Source organism: Schistocerca gregaria, chromosome 1 (genome assembly GCF_023897955.1).
Source record: "Schistocerca gregaria isolate iqSchGreg1 chromosome 1, iqSchGreg1.2, whole genome shotgun sequence".
Classification (NCBI taxonomy): Eukaryota; Metazoa; Arthropoda; class Insecta; order Orthoptera; family Acrididae; genus Schistocerca; species Schistocerca gregaria.
Genome location: NC_064920.1, coordinates 157,601,695 through 157,628,272, shown reverse-complemented (window position 1 = coordinate 157,628,272; position 26,578 = coordinate 157,601,695).

The following is a 26,578-nucleotide window of genomic DNA, read 5'->3' as shown; positions in this document are numbered from 1 at the left end:
CATGTTACACCAGCGAGGAGGCAAAATGAAGAACAAGGTTACCAGACAGCACGCCTAGCGCGCAGAGCTTGGCCAAAGCATGATCCAAATGGTAGAGATGGTCATGGCAGCGATAAATCAGTCATGCGCTCTTCAAACAACAATGCACAGTTCACTTAAGTAAGGAACTCTTGTTAGCAGGATTTTCGCCTTGTAATTTACAAAGATGTTATCTCCTCTATGTCTCACGTCTAAAGAAAACGATTACTGGTAAGCCTCTACATAAGCTTCAGTTTCTCTAATTTTCCTCGTCGTGGTCATTTTGAAAGACGTAGGAAGCAATATGTTGCTTCACTCTTCTAGAACGCACGCTATTGAAAGTTTAACAAGTTCAACAGTAGCTTCTACAGGAACAAAAACGTCCGTTTGTAGCATCTGCCACGGTGTTTCTTGGGCATCGCCGTAGCACTATAGCTCAATTCGCGAAGAAATGCACCGTCCTCGTTGGAACTTCTCAGCTGCTTGTATCATGGGGAGACGTTCATGAAACTGATCGAAAACGTCAATTTTAATGTAATTTTTTATTTACTAATATGAGTTCCCAAAGTTGCGTCCGAAGTGCCAGAAAAGAAATCAAATGTGTGACGTGACATTCCTGTGAATCCACTTTTTCAAGGAACGCCTCATTGTTTACAGGTTGAGAGGGATAACAACCCCTACATTCCCAAGGAGAGGCTTCAGAATTGTACCCAGCATGTTGTCGAGCTCATTTACAGGTTTCTGGCCCGTCCTGAACTTCTGAAAAAGTGTGTTCGTGGCAAGACCCAGAATCCTGATGAGTCTATAATTTCAGTCATTTGGAAACGATGGTCTAAAACCACATTTTCATCTGACGCAGTTGTCGGAATAGCAAACTACGCTGCCGTTCTTGTATTCAATGGTGAGTACGTAAGGAGCATGAAGGCGTTAGAGAGAACGTGCTTTAAGATACAACATTTCATTCAAGACATCTTGCGAAAAATAAATTTACGGAGCCTCTCTGCATCTGAAAAGTCGGTTGAAGACCCGTTAAAAGTCAGAACACAAGAAATTAGAAGCCTTGAAAGGAAAGAGAACCCTAGGTGCAAACCTGGGGCGTTCTGAAGAAGTGATATAAGAAAAAACGTTGTCTTGAACTTCCAATTGATTTTCCTGAAAATTATGTTTCTTAAAGTTTGTGTACCTCTTTCTCCATGAGAGCCAGATTTATGAAATATTTTACACTTATTTCTATAAACGCAGTAAATGTTGTTTCAAGAGAAATGTTTAAATTCTGACTGTAAGTTGAGATATGGGACAAAGAGCTTGGAATTTTGCCTGGATTTTGTATCATACAGAGAGATAATTAAAAATAATAAAATTCTATTCGATATGTTAAAAAACCGCTGTATGCAAAGAGACTAAATGTAGAACATTTTGTAGAAATCTCTTGAATAGTTTCCGAGAAAAAGGTAAATATGCATTTTAAAATTAAAATTTTTCAGTTCCATAAAAACTTAAATGTACAGGGTGTAAATTTTATGTTGACAAACCAGAATAACTCTAAAAATAATCTTCACACAAAAAAATGTGTAGAATCCAAAGTTGATTATTTTCGAGAGGGACTTCTGCTGGTGCTAAAATTAGCCCGCAACCCGAGCGGGAGGCAACTTTAAAATTTGAAATGTGAACCCCCATTTTTATTGCAGAATCAGATAATACATAAGAAACTACTTACATTTTGTCTTAAAAATTTGTTTTGATTCTTGGTAGTTGGCGCTGTAATTGAAGAAAATCCATGTTCTCATTTTTACTTGGAAAATGGTTATGGATAAATAAAAAATACTTATTTACTTCATAAATTTTGATTCGCTAAAACTAAAACTTTCCCTCTCTCACCGTAAGGTGGGGTTTGAGAGAGAGGAATTAGAATTTTACAAATGTAGCCACAAATATTAATTTTTTCCGTAGATAAGAAATGACAAAAAAGTTTTTTCATGAAATACGATTACAAATTTAGAATTTTTCGTTTGGTTGTACTGTGAAAATTTGCTTCTTGCTACTACATTTCTTGATTCTAGTCCAATGGGAAGTACCATATAGATTTTGACGAGTGAGTTTACAAGTATCACAGTATGTGACATGAAAGGCCATATCTTTTGAATGCACAGACCTAGAATGTACAATTTTGTACACTGTCAAGGGTGATAAGATAACTACAGAAACATTCTGGCAAAATAGAGGCTAATAGCATCCACCTATGGACTGAAATTTATCATGTATCTCCTTGTCATATAAAAATGGTGACAAGAGGCTATGCACAAATTACAAACGAACAAATGTTATCCCAGCAACAGCTAGGCTTTGCTCCAGTATTTTGAACAGGCAAATAGAAAAGGATGTGTCTGCTTTTAGTGAATAGCAAAGTGGTTTTAGGCAACGACTATCATGTCTTGATAACATTCACTGTTTCAGACGGTTATTGAGAAAATGCAGCAATAAAAATAAAAGCGTGTATAATAACTCTTGTGGACCAGCTCCTAGAATAAAATTATAGGAAGCAATGAGAATGGTCAGTGTCAGAGAAAACTGGACGAATGTGATTCAGAATTTATACAATAGCATTTAAGTACACTCCTCCTGAAAAAAAAAGTTTTCAATAGTCGGAAAGACAGAGAAACGGCCAACAAAAGTTATCCGAGTGAGGTGAGGTGAGGAACCCTAACAATGTCCAGTGTCAGTTTCAATATAAACTATACCCAAGCCAGACGTCAGCTGTTGGCTGGATGATCTACTCATTGAATTTAAGCAAAAAATGCCTACTACATCGTTTCCTATTTTTGTTTTGGTCTTGTAATCTACATTTGCCTTACATTTCGATATTTTCATAACTTTTGACGAACAATTTACACAATGCTCTATTGACGATCGCTCTATTATGTATAGACCATTTCCTTACTTGCCTATCAAATGATTCCTAAAATCGCGTACTGCTGTGCAGAACGTGCTCCCCTCAGACCATATTAAGGGAAGGAAGCGATTTACTTTTACTTCTTTTTTGTTTCTTTCTCCCAGGCCATGGCGTCCGACAAAGCCTCGTTAGCAGTCTCTGGGGACTTTGGGGTGAGGTTACGTGACTGCCCGGGTGGGCTGACAGAAGAACGACGTCAGCGTAAATGGAGGACAGTTAACAAAGAACTGCTCTAACTACTTAATATACAATACGTGTCGTAGCACAAATAGGTTAATAAATATCATGAACAAAACACTGGATAATAATTAGTATCGCTTTCGTGTCAGTCATTCAGGCTTAGATTTCTGTCTTCCATTTCTTCCTCTAGTATGTATTTTTCCCATCTTAGCGCTGGACTTCCACTCCCTTTTCTTCCGGAAGGCTCCCAGTTATCTTGGTTGGCCACCTGTAGTTCGGCATTGTGCCTGTACCATTGAAGCACTATGTTCTCCAAACTTTGTGTCATGGAGCACTTTATCTACATTATCCTCCATATCTCCTCAGTTCGTAGCCTGTCTTGCATAGTTAAGTGCAGACGTCTTCTTGTACAGTCCATTTCCACTGTTCTAATTATCACCCCAACTTTCCTCGTCTGAACTCATTCCATATACCAATGTGTTTCCAACGTACTGTATAATATTCTTTCTTTAGTGTCCTATCGAATATTATTATCCCATCTTATCCCAAGTGAAGCTTCAGGAGCTCTTTTCCTCGTTGCTATTCTGAAACTATTACCTTTCACACATGTACTGTAATTATTATTGTTCCCAAATATTTGTAGCTTCTGCATGAATTTATTTCTCCATGTTCCCAAATATTTGAAGCTCCTGCAGGAATTTATTTCTCCTTCGTGTGTCTCGGTTTTAACTAAATATTGCCCCGTATACATACACTCCGTCTTATCTCGATTTATTCGCAAACCCCATCCACTATACTCTTCTTTAAACTCTCTCATCACGTATTCCATATTCTCTCCGGCTTGAGAAAATATTGCCTGGTCATCCTAAAATAAAAAATTGAAGAATATCGTTGCCAATATTTAATTCCACATCAGAAGATTTCTTCTACCAACCATTTAGTGTTCCAGATGATGTTAAAGACAATGGATGACATCCCAAAACGTAATTATAGACGTTTTTGACGAAAATATTTCGGGTAACCTTATTTTACATTTCAATGAATACCTAAATGTTCTTGTATAACTTTTGAATCAAGTTAGTCCAATTTTCTCTCACATTGACCATTCTCATTTCTTCCTATAATTGTATTCTAGGAGTTGGCCCAGAAAAGTCATTATACATGCTTTCATTTTTATTTCTGCATTTTCTCAATAACCGTCTGAAATAGTGACTGTTGTCAAGACTTGATAGTCATTGCCTAAAACCGTTTTACTATTCACTTAAAGCACACACATCTTTTTCTATTTTCCTGCTCAAAATATTGGAACAAAGCCTACCTGTTGCTGGGGTAACACTTAATCGTTTATAATTTGTGCATAGCCTCTTGTCACCATTTTTATATATCAAGGAGATACATGATAAATTTCACTCCATAGGTGTATGTTATTCGCCTCTATTTTCCCAGAACGTTTCTGTAGATATCTTATCACTACGCTTTCTCCATACTTCAAAAATTCCATTCGCAAATTTTCCGGTCTTGAAGCTTAGTTTTCTTTTGGTTTATATAGCGCTTCTTTCATATGCTTCTCTGTTATCTCTGTCTTGATCTCAACTTCTTTTCCTCTAGGAGCCAACCAACTTTGGTGCAGTAATTTTGAATAATGTCCTATCCATTCGTGAGCAGGCTTTTTCTAATAATGTTCTTATACATTGTCATTTCTCATTTTATTAGTAACCTTTCATACTTCAGCAGGCCTGTTATATTCTATTGTGGCATCTATGTTTTTGCACAGACTGTCCGAAAGGTGATTTCTCTCCATAGCTTTAATTATAAAAGTAATGCCCTTAAGAAACAATCTATTCACAGTACGCGGAGAGGACCGTTTAATTAATGAGAAAACGTTAATACGTTGGACATATCCCAAGTTAGAATTCCCATCCAACTTAACTCTAACTGCCAAGTCTGTTCTCAGCAGTACTGATTACTCTTTTTATGCACCACTTCATTTGGTTGATCGAAGTAGCACTTCACTTGTTCTTAAAATCTTTTCTTTCTTTATGCGTTCCGGCCGTAGCCCTTCATCAGAACGTATGAGAGCTGAAAATGAAAATGAGACAGATGGGAAAAAAGTGATTAAACTGTTTACTATTTCAAAAGTGATCGCCATAACTGTTAATGCATTTGTCCCACTGTGAGACAAGACCCTCAATGCCTCTATGGAAAAAGTGTTTACAATTGCCTACAGAAACATGATTGTATGTAAGCGTGCACCTTTTCGTCTGAAGAAAATCGAAGGCCACGAATGTCTTGCTTCAGGCCTCCAAAGATATGGAAATCAGGAATTTGTGGAGGATGTGTACGTCTTCCCAGAGGAACATTTGTGGCCTACTCGAAAAAATGTGGTCGGGCCCACCTGTCGGCAAGATTGCTTCGATACGCTGCATGAGTTTCACTGGGAAGCCGTTCCACGTAGTTTAGAAGGCCTGAAGAAAGTCACTCGTGGCCCTCAGACCGCTTCGGACGAAGAGTTTACGGCTAGGTACAATTTCGGTTCCGTAGGCAAACGTAAACACTTTTCCGTTATGGCAGTGACCGTGTTGTCACACAGTGAGATAAATGTATTGATAGTTACGGCGATTACTTTTGAAATAATAAAGAGTTGACTACCTTTTTCCCATGGGTCTCGTTTTAATTTGATTGTCTCTTACGGTAGTGTGCCACATGACTTCAGTCTTAACACTGTTGTTCAACTGAAGCAGTTTAGGCCTCCTCCAGGACTGCTACGACGTAAGCTGCTCTCAGGCTTATAGTGATGGACTGATAAACTTTGTCGTTGACAACATAACTTTTGCTGTCTTCATTGTTTACAAGCATAATCCGCTCCATCACTGTCACTGTTTCTCGTCGGACCCCACTATAATACTTCCACCGTTTATTGTTGAAGCATATGATTCCCCATCTTCAGAGTGTCAATCATTGACACATTTTTTCCGGTTTTCCTGCAGGTATCCTTCATCGCTTTTACTACTTCATTATCTAGAAGCTGTTCGTCATTTTAAACATCCGACTGCATACTGTGACCGTGTCTACTATATGGCCAAATCAAGTACAAATCTTTTTCTGTCCAAACGACCATAACCTGATTCTATTCCCTATCTGATATTCTTTCTTTATCTTCCTTAATTATTTTACCCCAATCACTGCAATGGCATTACATATCACAGTCGTAGCATGAACCCTTGCAGACGAGACGGGCAGAGCATCGATATGCGGGTTTTTACAATTCTATCCAAATAATAAATCTCCTATGGGCCAACATTTTCCTAAGGAGAATCGTAATATTGCCTGCAGTGAAGAAGAGATAGAGAGCTGTGTTAGATAGACAGACATTTTAGAAACTAAAGTTTATGATTCAAGAAAGTAGAAGCATGACAAACTGCTGAAGGAGTTCTCCGCTGATGCCTACTGCAACATGGTTCAAATGGCTCTGAGCCCTATGGGACTTAACTTCTGAGGTCATCAGTTCCCTAGAACTTAGAACTAATTAAACCTAACTAACCTAAGGACATCACACACACCCATGCCCATGGCAGGATTTTTTCGACGTAGCGGTCGCGCGGTTCCAAACTGTAGCGCCTTGAAGCGCTCGGCCACATCGGCCGGCTACTGCAACATGTATGACGGGCTGCTCACCCGACGTCCGCTGCACCACCTTCGTGGTGTCTCATTATGTGGGGCGAATGAGCTGCCCCTACGACCGGATTTTATACAGCCATACAGCCCACAACACCTTAAAATACCACGTGCCAGATTTTCATATTTTCTCGTCCGACATGTGAACTCATTAATAGTTCTCAAAAAAAAAAAAAAAAAAAAAAAAGAGTACTTAAATTATGTACTGAAATGCGTTTATGCTGGAGGCTATGATTTTATGATTTTCAAATTATTCGAGAAAAATCCGTTTGAAGGTGACTTTTTTACGTTTCTTTTTTAATAATTCGAAAACCATTGCTTCTAGCGAAAATGGATGCTAGTACAAAATTTAACTACATTAAATTTCCTACAAAAAGATCCTGTTCATTTTTTTTGTTGGGGTAATGGTTTGCACATAGCGAGTGAGAGAATATGAAAAATCTGGTGCGTTATTCAAAGGTATTGTGGGTTGCATAAAACGCAGCGGTAGGGACAGCTGAAAGTACAGAGCCTGGAGCCCGGCTGCAGCATTCGACTGCTGTGTGCGATCGTCTGGAGCCCGGCATATCATGTGGGAATGAAGCCACTATTTGTAGGAGCGGGAATTTTTCACTGCACGAACAGGACAGGGCGTTTTGCGTCGGCAGGAACGAAAAACTTATAAACGTAGCGCATTTGTTTCTCCCCAGATAGTGAAACTGCAAGTACATTAACTGTTTGGTCCACAGACTATTTTTGGGAAGTACTTTGCTGGAAGTAGTTCCTTATAGTTGTTGTTAATAACATTATATTATTTGCAATAAATTCAATGAGATATAAACGTTCCATCACTCTGTAACAATCAGAACCACGGCTACATACCTGGTGTTACATTAAATTGCAGCTACTGACGGAGGTCCAGTGTGCTTTGCAGTTATCACAAGACAGTGAAACTTAGTAGATCTGATAATGCGTTAATGTGGAACCGATACTCTAGGGAAAAAAAGAATAATTTCCAATTTTTGCCACTAGGTGCAAATCTGGCAGGATGTGTGTAGAAAAGGTCAAAAAAGTAAGAAAAGCATGGTGATGATTTTGTTACTTCCTGGTTACACAATTTGTTCAATGTAAGCACAGAGACGTTGACAAGAGGCTGCATCCGTGAAACGATGTGATCAACAGTGGCTTTAAGCAGTTCCAGTGGAATCTCAGCAGGGTGTTTCTGTTTGTTCTTCAGATCAGGTAGAGACTGAGCCTGTCACCGGTCTATTAGAGATTCCCAGAGGCAGAAGCGACACGGATTCAGAGCAGGTGATCTAGCAGGCCCCATGTCTAGCGGTAACGTCTTTGATTAGTAATCAAAACGTGTTCTTTGTTGGGTTGCAATCCCGACACCGCTTACATTTTGAATAAAGATCATCAGTGATGGCGGCTGAAGCCTTCTGGCGTAAGAAGTCGCCCTCATCCAGCCAACTGCCTTGTAAAAGAGGGCGAAGGAGGGGACACTCTCTTACCCTCGGGGGTGGGAAACTGCCTCCGAAGGCGGAAGAATCAGCGATGGTCAGAGGAATGAGGATGTAGGAGGCAATGGAAACCACTCCATTAAACACATATAATGTGTATCTACAAGACATGAGGCCAGTTATTTTAGAAAAAAAAGTGCCAGGATGACCTCTCTATTGGCAGAAGATTCCGGACTAGGTCCCCACTCGGATCTCCGCGAGGAAGAAGTGACCACGAGACAATGATTTAATAACCATCGAAAGAATAAAGCTCTACTAGTGAGTGCGTGGAATGTCAGAAGTTTGAACGTGCTAAAGACTAAAGAAGGTAGAAAATCTGAAAAAGGAAATGTTAAGCCTCAATCTAGACGTAGTGGACGTCGGTGAAGTGAAATGGAAAGAAGACAAGGATTCTAGTCACATGAGTGTACGGTAATCCAACCGCAGTAGAAAATAGTACAACGGGAGTAGGATTCGTTATGAGTAGGAGGTAGGGCAGAGAGTGATTTACTGTGGACAGTTCAGAATCGATAGTTCAGATATACATGCCGACGTCGTAAACAGAAGATCAAGAGATGCAGAAAGCTTAACAGGATACTGAACGGATAATTCAGTACGTAAAGGGCGATAAAAATCTAATATTCATGGGGGACTGGACTACGGTTTTAGGTGAATGTGTAGAATAAAGGGTCACGGGAGAAAATGGGCTTGGTATCTGCAATGAATTTCAGTTAGTAACAGTGAATACTCTGTTTAAGAATGACAAAAGGAGAACGTGAACCTGGAAAAGGCCGGGAGATGTGAGAATATTTCAGTTAAATTGCATCATTGTCAGGCAAAGATTCCAAAATCAGATATAGATTCAGATCACAATTTAGTAATGATGAAGAGTAGGCTGAAGTTTAAGACAATTGTCAGGAAGAGTCAATGCGTAAGGAAGTGGAATGCGGAAGTACTAAGGAATTTAGACATATGCTTGAATTTCTCTGCGGTTATAGATACTCCGTTAAGGAGTAGCTCAGTAGGTAGTTTATTTGAAGAGGAGTGGATATATCTAAAAAGGGTAGTCACAAAAGTTGGAAAGAAAAACATATGAAAAAAGAAGGTAGCTTCGAAGGAAGCATGTGTGACAGAAGAAATACTTCATTTGATCGATGAAAGAAGGAAGTACAAAATTGTTCAGGGAAGTTCAGATATACAGAAATACAAGTCACTTAGGAATGATAATAAATAGAAGGTGCAAGGAAGTTGAGGCGAAATGGTTGCATGAAAAATATAAAGTAGCAGAAAAAGAAACGATAGTCGGAAGGGCTGACTCAGCATACAGAAGAGAACACCCTTCGGTGAAATTAAATGCTAGGCTGATAACACTAAGAGTGCAATAGGAATTACACTGTCAACTGCAGAGAACAGAGCAGATATGTGGAAAGAGTACATTCAGGCCCTCCACGAAGAGGAGGATTTGTCGGATTAATCGATAGAAGAAGAAACAGGAGTCGACAGAGAATTTAAAAGACCTTCTGAAGATTTGCGATCTATTAGAGCAGAAGAGATAGATAACATTCCATCAGAATTTCCAAAATCATCTGGGAAAGTGGCAAGTTAACGACTATTCACGATGATGTGCAGAATGTACGAGTCTGGCCATATATCTGCTGATTTTCGGAACAAACATCCACACAATTTCAAAGATTGTAAGAGCCAACAAGTGCGGGAATTATCGCACAATCAGCTGAACTGTTCATGCACTCAAGTTGTTGACGAGAATAATATACAGAAGAATGGAAAAGAAAATTGAGGGTGTGTTAGATGACGATAAGTTTGGCTTTAGGAAAGGTAAAGCCACCAGAGAGGCTTGCTTCCATTATCAAACACATCGTCAGTGCTATGTTTGATAACGGAAGCAAGACTAAAGGAAAAATCAGGAGATGCTCATAGGATTTATCGACCTGGAAAAAGGGTTCAGAAATGTCAAGTGGATCAAGATTTACAATAGCCAAGAGTTAACAATAAGAGTGGAAGTCAAAGAACGAAGCGCTCATATTAAGAAGGGAGACAGGGATGGTGTATTTCAACCGTGCTATTCAATCTATACAACGAAAAAGTGGTGATGTAAATAAAAGTTCAAGAGCGGAATTAAACTTCAAGGTGAAACGATACCTACGTTAAGATTCGCCAATGACATAGCAATCCTGAGTTAAATTGAAGAATAAATACATGATATGCTGAATGGGATGAACAATCACAATATGGACTAAGAGTAAATCGAATGAAGACGAAAGTAATGAAATGTAGCAGAAATAGGATCAGCGAGAAAGTTAACATAAGGATTGGTGATCACAAAGAAGATGAAGTTAAAGAATTCTGCTACGTAGGCAGCAAAATAACCCATGACGATACTAGCAATGAGGACATAAAAAGCAGAATAATGCTCTAAAAAGGGCATTGCTGGCCAAAGAAGTCTATTAATATCAAACATGGACCTTAATTTGAGGAAGAAATTTCTGAGAATGTGCGTTTGGAGCACACGACTGTATGATAGTGTAACATGAAATGTAGGAAAACCGGAAAATAAGAGAATCATAGCGTTTGAGATATGTTACAGAAGAATGATGAAAATAAGGAGGACTGATATTGTAAGGAATGAGGAAGTTCTCTGTAGGATCGGCGAGGAAAGGAATCTGAAAAACAAGACAAGAACACGGGGCAGGGTGATAGGACATCTGTTAAGACATCAGGGAATAACTTCCTTCGTACTAGAGGGAGTTGTCACACAATTGCGTTCTTCCAGACAAGAATCACATGCTATACAAAGAGGTATCGATAACGTGCAGACGTGGTGGTACACCTGACTGGCCTTCAAGGTGTCTTCTCTTCAAAGAAAGACGGCCCGAGAATGAAGATGCTTGTGAAACCACGCCTCTAAGACATATCCGGTGAAAGCAGCGGATCTTCGTGCACAACACACGGTTTAACAGTAACCCGTATTTGGCTGTTCTGTGTATTCACTGCACCCTATAGAGTAAAATGGCCTCGTCTCTCCATAGCATATTGCCCGGTCACTTGTCATCTACTTCTATCTGTGCCAGAAACCAAACAGCAAATGCGGAACGCTGCTGTGGATCATGAGGTTTGAGTTGTTGCACCGTCTGGATGTCGTAGGGGTTCCAGCACAAAGTAGCAAAATTTTCCGTACTGTTAACCATGGGGTAGAAAATTCTCTTCAGACTGCGCGAACACTAGCACTAACCAGGGTGCATGCTACATGGTCAGTTACGGCAACAGCAATCACGTCAATGAGTTCCACCGGGATAGGACACCTTCTTCTTCCGGTTTTCACACAAAGCTCGTCGGAGCTTTCGAATTTCATTAGCGTCTTTAAAGAATTTAATGATATCGAGCCTCTCTTCGAATCTTTCAGTGAAGGTTCACATGAAACAGTTTCACTAAGAGGTCACAGTCCCTTTCCTGGAGAGCTATCGCGTTATAGCCTGCCAAAAGACAGCGTGATTGTCGTACTGTGATAATCTGTACACCGGCAGATTTGCATCTGGGGGCCACAACTGGAACTGATTCTCTTTCCAGCGTAGATCGGTACTTCATTAACTCATTAGCATATCTAGTAAGTTTCGCTGCCTTGGGATAATTAGACCCTATAGTGGAGCTCCGTCAGTAGCTGCACGTTAATTGTAACCATCCGGTACAATCAAAAAACAATTTTCATTCTGTCAAGTGAGTTTTATGTAACAATGTATGGAACCTTATACTTACATTGCCTTTTTCTGAATTACTTGTTGTATTTGTACTGCTCTTAAGTAAGATCGTTTAGCGAAAAATCAAGTGCGTGAGTGCCAGTGGCACTTGTTTGACTAACTACACTAATTAGTGGTGTAGGCGTTCACTGGTGGACATGGGGATCAGTGCCAAAGAGTATTGCGAGAACGAGTGAACGTTATAATTCACACTTGATGAACAAGAATCGGATTGTTGCCCTGTATACACTTATGAGCCAAAGAACCTCTCACACCTGCCTAATATCGTGTAGGGCCACACAGAAGTGCCGCAACACGACCTGTCATGGACTCTAATGTCTGAAGCAGTGCGATAGAGAACTGGCACCATGAATCCTGCAAGGCTGTCCATAAATCGTAAGAGTCTGAGAGGGTGGAGATCTCTTCTGAAGAGCACGTTGCAGGGCATCCCAGATGAGCTCAGTAATGTTCATATCTGGGGAGTTTGGTGGCCAGCGGAAGTGTTTAAACTCAGAAGAGTGCGCCTGGAACCACTCTGTAGCAATTCTGGACGTGTGGGGTGTTGTCGCACTGTTCTGTTGGAATTGCCCAATTCCGTCGGAATGCACAATGGACATGAATGGATTCACGTGACCACACAGGATGCTTACGTACATGTCACAGTCAGCTTCGTATATAGATGTTCAGGGGACTCATATCACTCCAACTGCACACGCCGTACATCGTTACTGAGCCTCCACCAGCTTGAACAGTCCCCTGCTGACATGCAGGGTCGATGAATTCATGAGATTGTTCCATACCAGTACACATCAATCCGGTAGATACAATGTGAAACGAGACTCGCCCGACCAGGCTAAACGTTTCCAGTCATCAGCAATCCAATGCCGGTGTTGACGAGCCCAGGCGAGGCGTAAAGCTTTGCGTCGTACAGTCATCAAGGATACACGAGTGGGCCTTCGGCACCGAAAGCCCGTATTTGAAACGAGATGTTTCATTCAATGGTTCGCACGCTGACGTCTATCTGCTGCAATATGCGGAAGGGCTGCACTTCTGTCACGTGGAACGATTCTCCTCAGTCGTCGTTGGTCCCGTTCTTGCAGGATCTTTTTCCACCTGCAGCGATGCTGGAGATGTGATGTTTTACCTGATTCCTGATGGTTCGGTACGTTCATGAAATAGTCCTCCGGGAAAATCCCCACTTCTTCGTTATCTCGGAGATGCTGTGTCCCATCGTTCGTGCTTCGACTAAACACCGCGTTCACACTAACTTAAATCTTTATAACCTGCCATCATAGGAGCAATAACCGCTCTAACAACCGCGCCAGGAACTTTTCTTACATAGGCATTGCCGACTGTAGCGCCGTATTCTGCCTTTTTTGTATCCCTATATCAGTTTCTTTGGCTCTTCAGAGTAATTCATACTTGAACTAAAACCGCAGTGTCGATTTAACAGTGCTTTGACGATTTGGAAAACCGTAATCTCGGACTGCCTACTGGTCTGGCCAAAATTTTTCACCATCATTTGTTTCGAGGAACATATCCGTTTCACCCTCTTTTGATGGTCGTTTTGAGAGTTCCAGACAGAGAAGTTTGTGTTATTTGTTATCATTAAAATATTTGAAAAGATCAATACTTTCCTTCCCCTTCTTGCTCAGAGGGCGTTATAGGGCTTCAAGAGATGGTTCCCAAGTTTGCAGACTATTGGGAGAAAGCGGCTCACTCTCAATTGTTTCTTGACAGTCATCGTAAGCTTTTCTACAGAGGCCACTATTGGGTTCCGCGACAGGTCCTTGTGGCCCACAGTTTTTGGCAGTCGTTCACTAGAACGCATCATATAATGCATTAGACTTCTGCATAATCAGTCGGCCTGTTATCGAGCATAACTACTACATATCATGATAAGTGCAGCACCACCTAGGCGTTAGGGTGCACATCACATTCATTTCGACCAACAAATACAGGCTGGGGCAAATAAAAGTGGCCCGGACGATAGGATACGATTGGACGTGAATGTATGCATGCAACGACATTTACAGTTACTTCCAACGGGACAGAGCAACTTTCCATACAGCCGGCCGAAACTTTGAGCACATTTACACTATCTTCACGCCTGACAGAGCTGTTAGGAGAGGTAAGTCTAGTCGCTGCCTTAGATGGCCACCCAGGTCACGTGATCTGTCAGCGTGCGATTACTCTGTGTGGGGAGCCCTCAAGACTAAGGCGTATCGCAACAGCGTCATAGTCTCCAGGATCTCTAGAAGAGCATTTCGGATGAGACTGCAGCAATTCCAGCTGTCCAGCTTCGATCCGCCTTAAAAAACTTGCCGACCCGAGCCCAAAAGTCTCAAGAGATGAATGCCGGTCACTTTCAACATCTGCTACAGTAAGGTTAGTACTCTACTTCTTTTCCTCTGCTGTGTGTCTTTGTACCCTAGAGTCCCCTTAGATATACTAATTATGGCTTTTGTTGACGGTAGTGGATCTCGAAAACGACTGGTTCCTGTCATACAGCGCGGAATCACATGCTTTTTTTTTTTTTTTTTTTTTTGGGATAAGTTGATGGGGTGTAGAACTGGCCATCGAGATTTTGCGTCTTGATGCCGTGTGACTATTAGGTGGTGTTACGAGAAGTAACGTGTTACCGCGAATAATCCAAGAAAGATACCAGATTTAAGGACCAAATGGTATGGCAGGGGAAATCGGCACGGAAATGTGGGAATGTGTCAAAAAAATTTCGTACTTGCAAGTCTTGTTGCAACCCTTATCCACATTACGAGCAGCCCTTAGCGGCTCGCTATCTCACAAGTGTTCATGACGTCGCATTTCCGGCTTAGATCTTTTTTAATATATCACTTGTAAGTACTGCATCTTTTCGAGTCAGTACAAACTTTAATTTTACTAATGTACTATATACCTACTGTTTTAGTACAGTTAGTCTAATTTTGAAGACGACGCTCGTAGTAGCGTCGAAACCAGGACAATTTTGACTTAATATTTGTGACCGAGGGCTTATTTGTTACAATATAATTGTGACACGGTCACTGAACCTTAGCAGCTATGTTCAAAGTTTATCAACTTCGTTTTGGCGGACATTTGTTAGATACTGTTTTCCACACGTAATTGCATTGTATACCAACGAGTGAAAAATATTTCAGCTTCTCAAGTAACTAATTTTATTAAAAAATTAAATTGTGCCTTCTTATCGAGACAGTCTTTATTTGTAAGCGTTCGTCAAATAAAGACGTGGATTAAACAGTGAGCAACGTTGTATTCTGTAGAGTGTAATGACCATGTTTACGGAAATGATTCGATGTAGTACCCGAAGAGTGCAATTACAGCAGCCGTCAAGCTTTGAGGAGGGACATGTTTGGAGGAACTCCAAAAGAGGTAAATAGCTGAATGGCTAATTAGACAGGCACTATACTCAAACGACAACGACAGCGAGTCGATCTAGAATTGGCCCTTGGTGATGTGGCTCGTCAGGAACACTACTGATCTTTAAAAGTATTGCGGAATTCACGTGTGTGCAATTAAGGCAAGCACTCAATATGTCGCGTAATGGTGACGGCTTGAGGGCGTATGAAGTGGCACTTGATTACGATTGATGTAGCTACTGCTGTATATGGGTAAGCCCTCGAACGCTGCGGTAATTTTTCGCTATGGAAATGCAGGATGAAAAATAATGGCTGGCTCTGAGCACTATGGGACTTAACATGTATGGTCCATCAGTCCCCTAGAACTTAGAGCTACTTAAACCTCACTAACCTAAGGACATCACACAACACTCAGTTATCACGTGGCAGAGAAAATCCCTGACCCCGCCGGAAATCGAACCCGGGACCCAGGGCACGGGAAGCGAGAACGCCACGGCACGACCACGAGCTGCGGACTGAGGAATAGTGAAGTACAAAGAGCCGACTCACAGTAGACATCTGGGGAAACCAAACAAATAATATTACATGCACGCATAGGCTTCCTCGGTCACTGTCGTGGTCAATAACTTCTTCTGTGTCTATGATCGCACTGTCAATGTCTAGAACCTCCAAAGTTTCGGCCACTGTTGCAAGTGGTCTTCCTCGGGTGACCTTTTTTTGTGTTTACGTACGGATTCCCCTCTCTTGCCTATTGAAACAGACATCCCTCATTGAAGCATTTTAAGAAACAGCACTCCAAGTGCACCGTTACTCCCAGAATGCTGGCTGCGATATGTTTAGATCTTCTTTGTTTTGCCACACGTCTACATCTACATGATTACTCTGCAATTCACATTTAAGTGCTTGGCAGAGGGTTCATCGAACCACAATCATACTAACTCTCTACCATTCCACTCCCGAACAGAGTGCGGGAAAAGCGAACACCTAAACCTTTGTGTTCGAGCTCTGATTTCTCTTATTTTATTTTTACGATCATTCCTACCTATGTAGGTTGGGCTCAACAAAATATTTTCGCATTCGGAAGAGAAAGTTGGTGACTGAAATTTCGTAAATATATCTCGCCGCGAGGAAAAACGTCTTTGCTTTAATGACCTCCATCCCAACTCGCGTATCATATCGGCCACGGTCTCTCGCCTATTACGTGATAATACAAAACGTGCTGCCTTTTTTGCACGCTTTCGGTGTCCTCCGTCAATCCCACCTGGTAAGGATCCCACACCGCGCAGCAATATTCTAACAGAGGACAAACGAGTGTAGTGTAAGCCGTCTCTCTAGTGGACTTGTTGCATCTTCGAAGTGTCCTGCCAATGAAACGCAACCTTTGGCTTGCCTTCCCCGCAATATTATCTATGTGGTCTTTCCAACTGAAGTTGTTCGTAGTTTTAACACCCAGGAATTGACAGCCTTGCGAATTGTACTATTTATCGAGTAATCGAATTCCAACGGATTTCTTTTGGAACTCATGTGGATCACCCCACACTTTTCGTTATTTAGCGTCAACTGTCACCTGCCACACCATACAGCAATCTTTTCTAAATCGCTTTGCAACTGATACTGGTCTTCGGATGACCTTAGTAGACGGTAAATTACAGCATCATCTGCGAACAACCTAAGAGAGCTGCTCAGATTGTCACCCACGTCATTTATATAGATCAGGAACAGCAGAGGGCCCAGGACGCTTCCCTGGGGAACACCTGATATCACTTCAATATTATTCGATGATTTTCCGTCTATTACTACGAAGTGCGACATTCCTGACAGGAAATCACGAATCCACTCGCACAACTGAGACGATACCCCATAGACCCGCAGCTTGATTAGAAGTCGCTTGTGAGGAACGATGTAAAAAGCTTTCCGGAAATCCAGAAATACGGAATCAACTTGAGATCCCCTGTCGATAGCGGGCATTACTTCGTGCGTTGCACAAGAACGATGTTTTCTGAAACCATGCTGATTACGTATCAATAGATCGTTCCCTTCGAGGCGATTCATAATGTTTGAATACAGTATATGCTCCAAAACCGTACTGCAAACCGACGTCAATGATATAGGTCTGTAGTTCGATGGATTACTCCTACTATCCTTCTTAAACACTGGTGCGACTTGCGCAATTTTCCAATCTGTAGGTACAGATCTATCGGTGAGCGAGTGGCTGTATATGATTGCTAAGTAGAGAGCTATTGTATCAGCGTAATCTGAAAGGAACCTAATCGGTATACAATCTGGACCTGAAGACTTGCCCGTATCAAGCGATTTGAGTTGCTTCGCAACCCCTAAGTATCTGCTTCTAAGAAACTCATGCTAGCAGCTGTTCGTGTTTCAAATTCTGGAATATTCCATTCGTCTTCACTGGTGAAGGAATTTCGGAAAACGGCGTTCAATAACTCCGCACAGTCTTCGGTAACAGTACCATCGGCACTGCGCAGCGAAGGTATTAACTGGAGAAGATGGAGAAGAAGAGCTAGAGAACTTACACTAACATTCCAGTGGCACTCCAATTAGCACCACAGCAGAATCCATTTTACTTTGGAAATAGAAAGAAGTGGTACGCTCCCTTTCCTCGACGCGTATGGTAAACATGGCCATAGAGTATATGGAAAGCCCACCAGCACGTCTCCTCCCACCATCACTTTTTTTCTTTGGTCACCAGTCTGCTGGCTTGTTTGGTGCTGCACGCTATGAATTCCTCTCCTGTGCTAACCTCTCAGAGTAGCACTTGCAACCTACATCCTGAATGATATGCTGGATTGTATACCAATCTCTGCTTTCCTCTACAGTTTCTACCCTATAAGCTCCATCTACTACCATTAAAGTTATTCCCTGATGTATCAACAGATCTCTTATCATCCTGTTCCTTCTTCATGTCAGCGTTTTCTGTACATTCCGTTCCTTGCCGATTCTACAGAGAACCTACCTATTCCGTACTTTATCAGTCCCTCTAATTTTCAACATTCGTCTGTGGCACGACATCTCAAACGCCGTAAGATGCCGTGCTCCATATGTCCATTTTCAGAATTTTTTTCCTCAAATTAAGGCCAATGTTTGATACTAGTAGACTTCTCTTGTCCAGGAAAGCCAGTTTTTCCAGTGCTAGTTTGGTTTTTGTGTCCTCCTTCCTCCATGCATCATAGGTTATTTCGCTGCCTAGGTAGCAGAATCCCTTAACTTCTACTACTTAGTTATCACAAAATCTCGATGTTAAGTTTCTCGATGATCTGATTTATTCCGCTTCTCATCACTTTCGCCTTTCTTTGAGTTACTCTCAGTCCATAATCTGTACTCATTTGTACAAGTGCTGAGAGATTGAGTACGTGAGTCCATTATTTTCAATAAAAGGAAAAGGATTTTTTTTTTTTTTTTATGCGTAAGCTATGGATGGCAATGGATCTTCACAAAGGCGTGCCCGGGCCCTGGGTTGGTGACACATCAGGTTTTTAAAGTATGTGCCGCTATCCCACGGCTTGTTTACGTGCTCGACGAACAAACAACATTTCTACCGACGGGGCGACGCTTAGGGAAGCGTCGATGGCCTAGGCAGAGCTCCTACAGCAGCCAATCAGAAAGGTCCAGGAGGTCACGTGTGAGCGCCCACCGCGCCGAGCTGCGCGAACGAGGCGTGTGGATCGCTCTCTTTTACTGCCAGGCCCCCGACGAGATCAGACGCATTGGCCGGTTGCTCCGTGCACTTTTCGAGCCCTGGCTCAATCTGTTTGCGCCTTAGGGCCGCTAAACTCACATAATGTACCCCGGCTAGGTCATCAGTAAATGTTTTCTCAATAAACGGGAGGCAGTTTGCCGACCGGAGTTGAAAAATTAACACTTGTTCTTTCTTAGACCCCACTTCCACCTCAGCCACATCCTGACATGCACACATTAGAGTATTTATTCCATTCAGCAGATACTGTAATTCTTCTTCCTATTCACTGAAGACAGCAATGGCATCAGCGAATCTTATCATTGATGCCCTTTCACTTTGAATTTTATTTCCACTGTTGAATCTTTCTTTTACCTCCGTTATTGCTTCTTCGATGTACAGGTTCAACGGTACGGGCGAAAGACTACATACGTATTTTACACCCTTTTTAATCCGAGCACTTCCTTCTTGGTGCTCCACTCTTGTTTTTCCCTCTTGGCTCTTGTACGTGTTGTATATCCCCGTCCTTCCCTATGCAGAAGAAATCTTTTCTGCACACTTTAACCAACAGAGCCCACAGTATCACCAATGAAGAACATCTGAAGGCTGAACCACAAAACGTGAGGTCCAGTTTTGGAGCCAGTGGTTTTAGGATGAAGATGATAGATAAAACTCTGGCGGCAAACGATGACGGTAGCACGGAAGTGCAGAAAGAAGCACAAAACATCGTCCAGTACCATATGTTTAATGGGTCGCTGAACGTGTGGGCAAAATCTCCGCCGAGCAGGTGTCAAGACGGTTTGCGAAGGAGCAACAGAATAAAAGATATGCTTGGCTAACGATAGGTGCAGTTGACATTCTGCCGCAGTTTACGAATCGAATACAAGTGTGGACTAGTGTATGTAGGCGAGACGGAGCAACCTGTCAGCACACGTGCGTCTGAACATGGAATATATATCTGACTAAGGAAACACGTCAGCGGTGGCAGAAACCATGAGGAGTGCGGCAAACAGACAGAATTCGTAGAAGCCCGCGTACTGGGGAAATAGCCCCTTACGTTCACGAGGAAAACTAGAGAGGCGATAGAAATAACCTAGCGACGCTGCAACAGGAATAGAGAGGGCGGATGTCGACTTCCGGCGTCTTGACTACTGGCAGTAATAACGCTTCGGAACGGCGGCTCAAACGAAGTAACTCACACAGGCGGTCGGGGGACCACAGCGCCCGCAGGTACACGCAGTTCTCTACCACGCCTCAGACGGCACTAAGGATTAAGTAAACAGCGATACGCCACAACTGCCACTCGTTTCTTATTCGCATATTTCCAGCTGTGGCGAACAATAAAGCTAGCATCAACCAAGAACGTCAATTTCCACCAATGAAAAGAAATAATAAGTTTTACTTACTGACAATACGGTCACAGACCAAGAAGAATTTTACTGACATTTACTACTACAATTAAATGTAATTATTTCAACTACAGACAAATCAGTCCGTGTATGGCCGTGCGGTCCTAGGCGCTTCAGTCCGGAACCCCGCAATAGCTACGGTCGCAGGTTCCACTCCTGCTTCGGGCATGGATGTGTGTGATGTCCTAAGGTTAGTTAGGTTTAATTAGTTCTAGGTTTTAGGGGACTAATGACCTCAGATGTTAAGTCCCATAGCGCTCAGAGCCATTTGAACCACTTGAACCAAGTCCGTGTACGACAGTGCACGACAACAGTGTCACCGCCAGACACCACACTTGCTAGGTGGTAGCCTTTAAATCGGCCGCGGTCCGGTGGTATACGTCGGACCGCGTGTCTCTACTATCAGTGATTGCAGACAGAGCGCCGCCACACGGCAGGTCTAGAGCGACTTCCTAGCACTCGCCCCAGTTGTACAACCGACATTGGTAGCGATGGTTCACCGACTAAATACGCTCTTATTTGCCGAGACGATAGTTAAGCATAGCCTTCAGCTACGTCATTTGCTACGACCTAGCAAGGCGCCATATTCACTTACTATTGATATTGTGAATCATGTACCGTCAAGAGCGACGTTCATCATTAATGGATTAAAGTTAAGTATTCGACCAGCTACGTCCGTTTTTCTCAACTCTAATCCCTTGTCATGTTCCAGACCTCACGCCAGCCTGCGTGAGCTAAAACGCGTGCATTTCGGCCTCCTCTACTAACACGGTGTTGGCTCTCCTGCCAACCACAACATCTCCCAAAAAGCCATGCGCGAAAATTAGATTTTTGAGGGGTTCATATCTCAGGTTCTATTAATCACAGAGATAAGGGGGAAGTATTTTGGACAGCCCTTGAGCTAACAATAATTTGCATACTTATCAAAAAAACGGGCACACTGTAGCTGCCATGCAGTGAAACGATAATGATGATGGTTCGTTTGTGGGGCGCTCAAATGTCTAGTTATCAGCGCCTGAACAAAGTCCCAGTTTTTACACGATACAGTTTTCACTCAGTCCAATCTAGCCACTGTCGCGACTGAACATGATTATGATGAAATGATGAGGACAACACAAACACCCATTCCCTGCGCAGAGAAAATCCCCAATCCAGCCGGGCATCAAACGCGGTACCCTGTGATCCAGAGGCAGCAGCGCTAGCCACTAGACCAAAAAAATGCGGACTGCTACAATAAAGGGTCAAAATTTACACATTACACAATTAGGTTGGTTTAGGTATGATATTGGGTGGACCTTAGGTGATTTATGAAAGCACCGTTTCCTTACGCGCAATTCCTGAAAAAAAAAAATCTAAAAGCCTGATCTCTTTGCACAAAAACTACCAGTTGTGGTGAAGGTCCCTTTTATAATTTTTAACCAGACCGATGGTAGAAATATTTACCATTTGTTATTTCGATATCATTACCCGTTCCCGCTATTCAGAGGTGAAAACTTACCATACCTATGCACATAAAATATCCACTTAATATCCCATCTGAGGAGAAAAAGTAGTTTTAACTGACGCAGTGAGTACTTAGCAAGGGTTTTGAGATCACCAAACTACGTGTTTATTCAGTATTTTATCATCAATAAAACTTTATGACGTGTTGCCTCTGCATAATGGGCACTTCACACCGAAGAAAATATGGCTACAGTGGTACTGTAGTGAAAGGATCTTAACATGCCTGAGTTTAAAGTGACTGCTAAAGATTGTGTGATGATGATGTTTGGTTTGTGGGGCGCTGAAATGCGCGGTCATCGGCGCTTTAAAAATTGTGAAAAACTGGAAAGACTGAAAATTTTTAATAACAATTTTCCTCTTTTAAAATACAAATCATAATCAGTTGCAATAGAGAAGGAAAGTATGCAGAAAAAAATGAAATCAAGCGCTTTTATGTTAACATCGTATTACGCATACTTAATTGTTGTGTCAAGGTATATGAATGTGTCGAGGTATACAAATTGTAAGTAGGCTGTTTAGGTTTTTATATTGGTAACGCCATCTAGCACTCTGTATGAAAATCACTGGATGTGCTGTGTGCAGTCTGTGGCTGGTTGGCATTGTTGTAATATTCGCTATTGTAGTGTTGGGCAGTTGGCTGTTAACAGCGCGTAGCGTTGCGCAGTTGGAGGTGAGCCGCCAGCAGTGGTGGATGTGGGGAGAGAAATGGCGGAGTTTTGATAGCGGATGATCTGGACATGTGTCCATCAGAGTCAGTAAATTTGTAAGACTGGCTGTCATGAACTGATATATATGACTTTTGAACACTATTAAGGCAAATACACTGTTTGTTCTTTATCAAAATCTTTCATTTGCTAACTATACCGATCAGTAGTTAGTGACTTCAGTAGTTAGAATCTTTTATTTAGCTGGCAGTATTGGCGCTCGCTGTATTGCAGTAGTTCGCGTAATGAAGATTTTTGTGAGGTAAGTGATTCATGAAAGATATAGGTTATTGTTAGTCAGGGCCATACTTTTGTAGGGACTTACGTAAGTCAGATTGCGTTGCGCTAAAAATATTGTGTGTCATTTTAGTGATGATCAGAATAAGTAAAGAGAGAAATGTCTGAGTACGTTCAGTTTTGCTCAGCTGTTTGAAAATCAAATAACGTAGTGGCTTACCAGCACAGTAATTCAGTAATTTTTTTAAGGGGACGTTTCAAACTGAACTGTCAAAACCTTACTGATCTATAGAATTCATTTTATACAAGCAGCACACCCTTCCCCCATGAAACATGGACCTTGCCGTTGGTGGGGAAGCTTGCGTGCCTCAGCGATACAGATAGCCGTACCGTAGGTGCAACCACAACGGAGGGGTATCTGTTGAGAGGCCAGACAAACGTGTGGTTCCTGAAGAGGGGCAGCAGCCTTTTCAGTAGTTGCAAGGGCAACAGTCTGGATGATTGACTGACCTGGCCTTGTAACAATAACCAAAACGGCCTTGCTGTGCTGCTTCTGTGAACGGCTGAAAGCAAGGGGAAACCACGGCCGTAATTTTTCCCGAGGGCATGCAGCTTTACTGTATGATTAAATGATGATGGCGTCCTCTTGGACAAAATATTCCGGAGGTAAAATAGTCCCCCATTCGTACCTTCGGGCGGGGACTACTCAAGAGGATGTCGTTATCAGGAGAAAGAAAACTGGCGTTCTACGGATCGGAGCGTGGAATGTCAGATCACTCAATCGGGCAGGTAGGTTAGAAAATTTAAAAAGGAAAATGGTTAGGTTAAAGTTATAGTGGGAATTAGTGAAGTTCGGTGGCAGGAGGAACAAGACTTTTGGTCAGGTGACTACAGGGCTATGAACACAAAATCAAATAGGGGTAATGCAGGAGTAGGTTTAATAATGAATAGGAAAATAGGAATGCTGGTAAGCTACTACAAACACCATAGTGAACGCATTATTGTGGCCGAGATAGATACGAAGCCCACACCTACTACAGTAGTACAAGTTTATATGCCAACTAGCTCTGCAGATGACGAAGAAATTGAAGAAATGTATGATCAAATAAAAGAAATTATTCAGATAGTGAAGGACGACGAAAATTTAATAGGCATGGGTGACTGGAATTCGGTAGTAGGAAAAGGGAGAGAAGGAAACGTAGTAGGTGAATATGGATTGGGGGAGAGAAATGAAAGAGGAAGCCGCGTGGTAGAATTTTGCACAGAGCACAACGTAATCATAGCTAACACTTGGTTCAAGAATCATAAAAGAAGGTTGTATACATGGAAGAAGCCTGGAGATACTAAAAGGTATCAGATAGATTATATAATGGTAAGACAGAGATTTAGGAACCAGGTTTTAAATTGTAAGGCACTTCCAGGGGCAGATGTGGACTCTGATCACAATCTATTGGTTATGACCTGTAGATTAAAACTGAAGAAACTGCAAAAAGGTGGGAATTTAAGGAGATGGAACCTGGATAAACTGAAAGAACAAGAGGTTGTACAGAGTTTCAGGGAGAGCATAAGGGAACAATTGACAGTAATGGGGGAAAGAAATACAGTAGAAGAAGAATGGGTAGCTTTGAGGGATGAAGTAGTGAAGGCAGCGGAGGATCAGGTAGGTAAAAAGACGAGGGCTAGTAGAAATCCTTGGGTGACAGAAGAAATATTAAATTTAATTGATGAAAGGAGACAATATAAAAATACAGTAAATGAAGCAGGCAAAAAGGAATACAAACGTCTCAGAAATGAGATCGACAGGAAGTGCAAAATGGCTAAGCAGGGATGGCTAGAGGACAAATGTAAGGATGTAGAGGTTTATCTCACTAGGGGTAAGACGGATACTGCCTACAGGAAAATTAAGGAGACCTTTGGAGATAAGAGAACCACTTGTATGAACATCAAGAGCTCAGATGGAAACCCAGTTCTAAGCAAAGAAGGGAAAGCAGCAAGGTGGAAGGAGTATATAGAGGGTCTATACAAGGGCGATGTACTTGAGGACAATATTATTTAATTGGAAGAGGATGTAGATGAAGATGAAATGGGAGATATGATATTGCGTGAAGAGTTTGACAGAGCATTGAATGACCTGAGTCGAAACAAGGCCCCCGGAGTAGACAACATTCTATTGGAACTACTGACGGCCTTGGGAAGAGCCAGTCCTGAAAAACTCTACCATCTGGTGAGCAAGATGTATGAAACAGGCCAAATACCCTCAGACTTTAAGAAGAACATAATAATTCCAATACAAAAAAAAGCAGGTGCTGACAGATGTGAAAATTACCGAACGATCAGTCTAATAAGCCACAGCTGCAAAATATTAACACGAATTCCTTACAGACGAATGAAAAAACTAGTAGAAGCCGACCTCGGGGAAGATCAGTTTGGATTCTGTAGAAATACTGGAACACGTGAGGCAATACTGACCTTACGACTTATCTTAGAAGAAAGATTATGGAAAGGCAAACCTACGTTTCTAGCATTTGTAGACTTAGAGAAAGCTTTTGACAATTTAGACTGGAATACTCTCTTTCAAATTCTAAAGGTGGCAGGGGTAAAATACAGAAACCAGATGGCAGTTATAAGAGTCGAGGGGCATGAAAGGGAAGCAGTGGTTGGGACGGAAGTGAGCCAGGATTGTAGCCTGTCCCCGATGTTATTCAATCTGTATAATGAGCAAGCAGTAAAGGAAACAAAAGAAAAATTCGGAGTAGGTATTAAAATCCAGGGAGAAGAAATGAAAACTTTGAGGTTCGCCGATGACATTGTAATTCTCTGAGACAGCAAAGGACTTGGAAGAGCAGTTGAACGTAAGTGTCTTGAAAGGAGGGTATAAGATGAACATCAACAAAAGCAAAACGAGGATAATGGAATGCAGTCAAATTAAATCGGGTGATGCTGAGGGAATTAGATCAGGAAATGAGACACTTTAAGTAGTAAAGGAGTTTTGCTATTTGGGGAGCAAAATAACTGATGATGGTCTAAGTAGAGAGGATATAAAATGTAGACTGGCAATGGCAAGGAAAGCATTTCTGAAGAAGAGAAATTTGTTAACATCGAGTATAGATTTAAGTGTCACGAAGTCATTTGTGAAAGTATTTGTGTGGAGTGTAGCCATGTATGGAAGTGAAACATGGACAATAAATAGTTTGGACAAGAAGAGAATAGAAGCTTTCGAAATGTGGTGCTACAGAAGAATGCTGAAGATTAGATGGGTAGATCACATAACTAATGAGAAAGTGTTGAATAGGATTGGGGACAAGAGAAGTTTGTGGCGTGGACGGAGACCAAGAGCTGAATACACTAAGCAGATTCAGAAGGATGTAGGTTGCAGTAGGTACTGGGAGATGAAGAAGCTTGCACAGGATAGAGTAGCATGGAGAGCTGGATCAAACCAGTCTCAGGACTGAAGACCACAGCAACAACACATTCAGACTAGAGGAAAACTGCTTCTGCTAGAGGAAAAAAAGAGGAATATGTTCCTCTCTAAAAGACTGATAGAAAAGACCACATCATGTTGCTAATGTGTCCTTTCTCACTTAGACTGTACCCTTTTGTC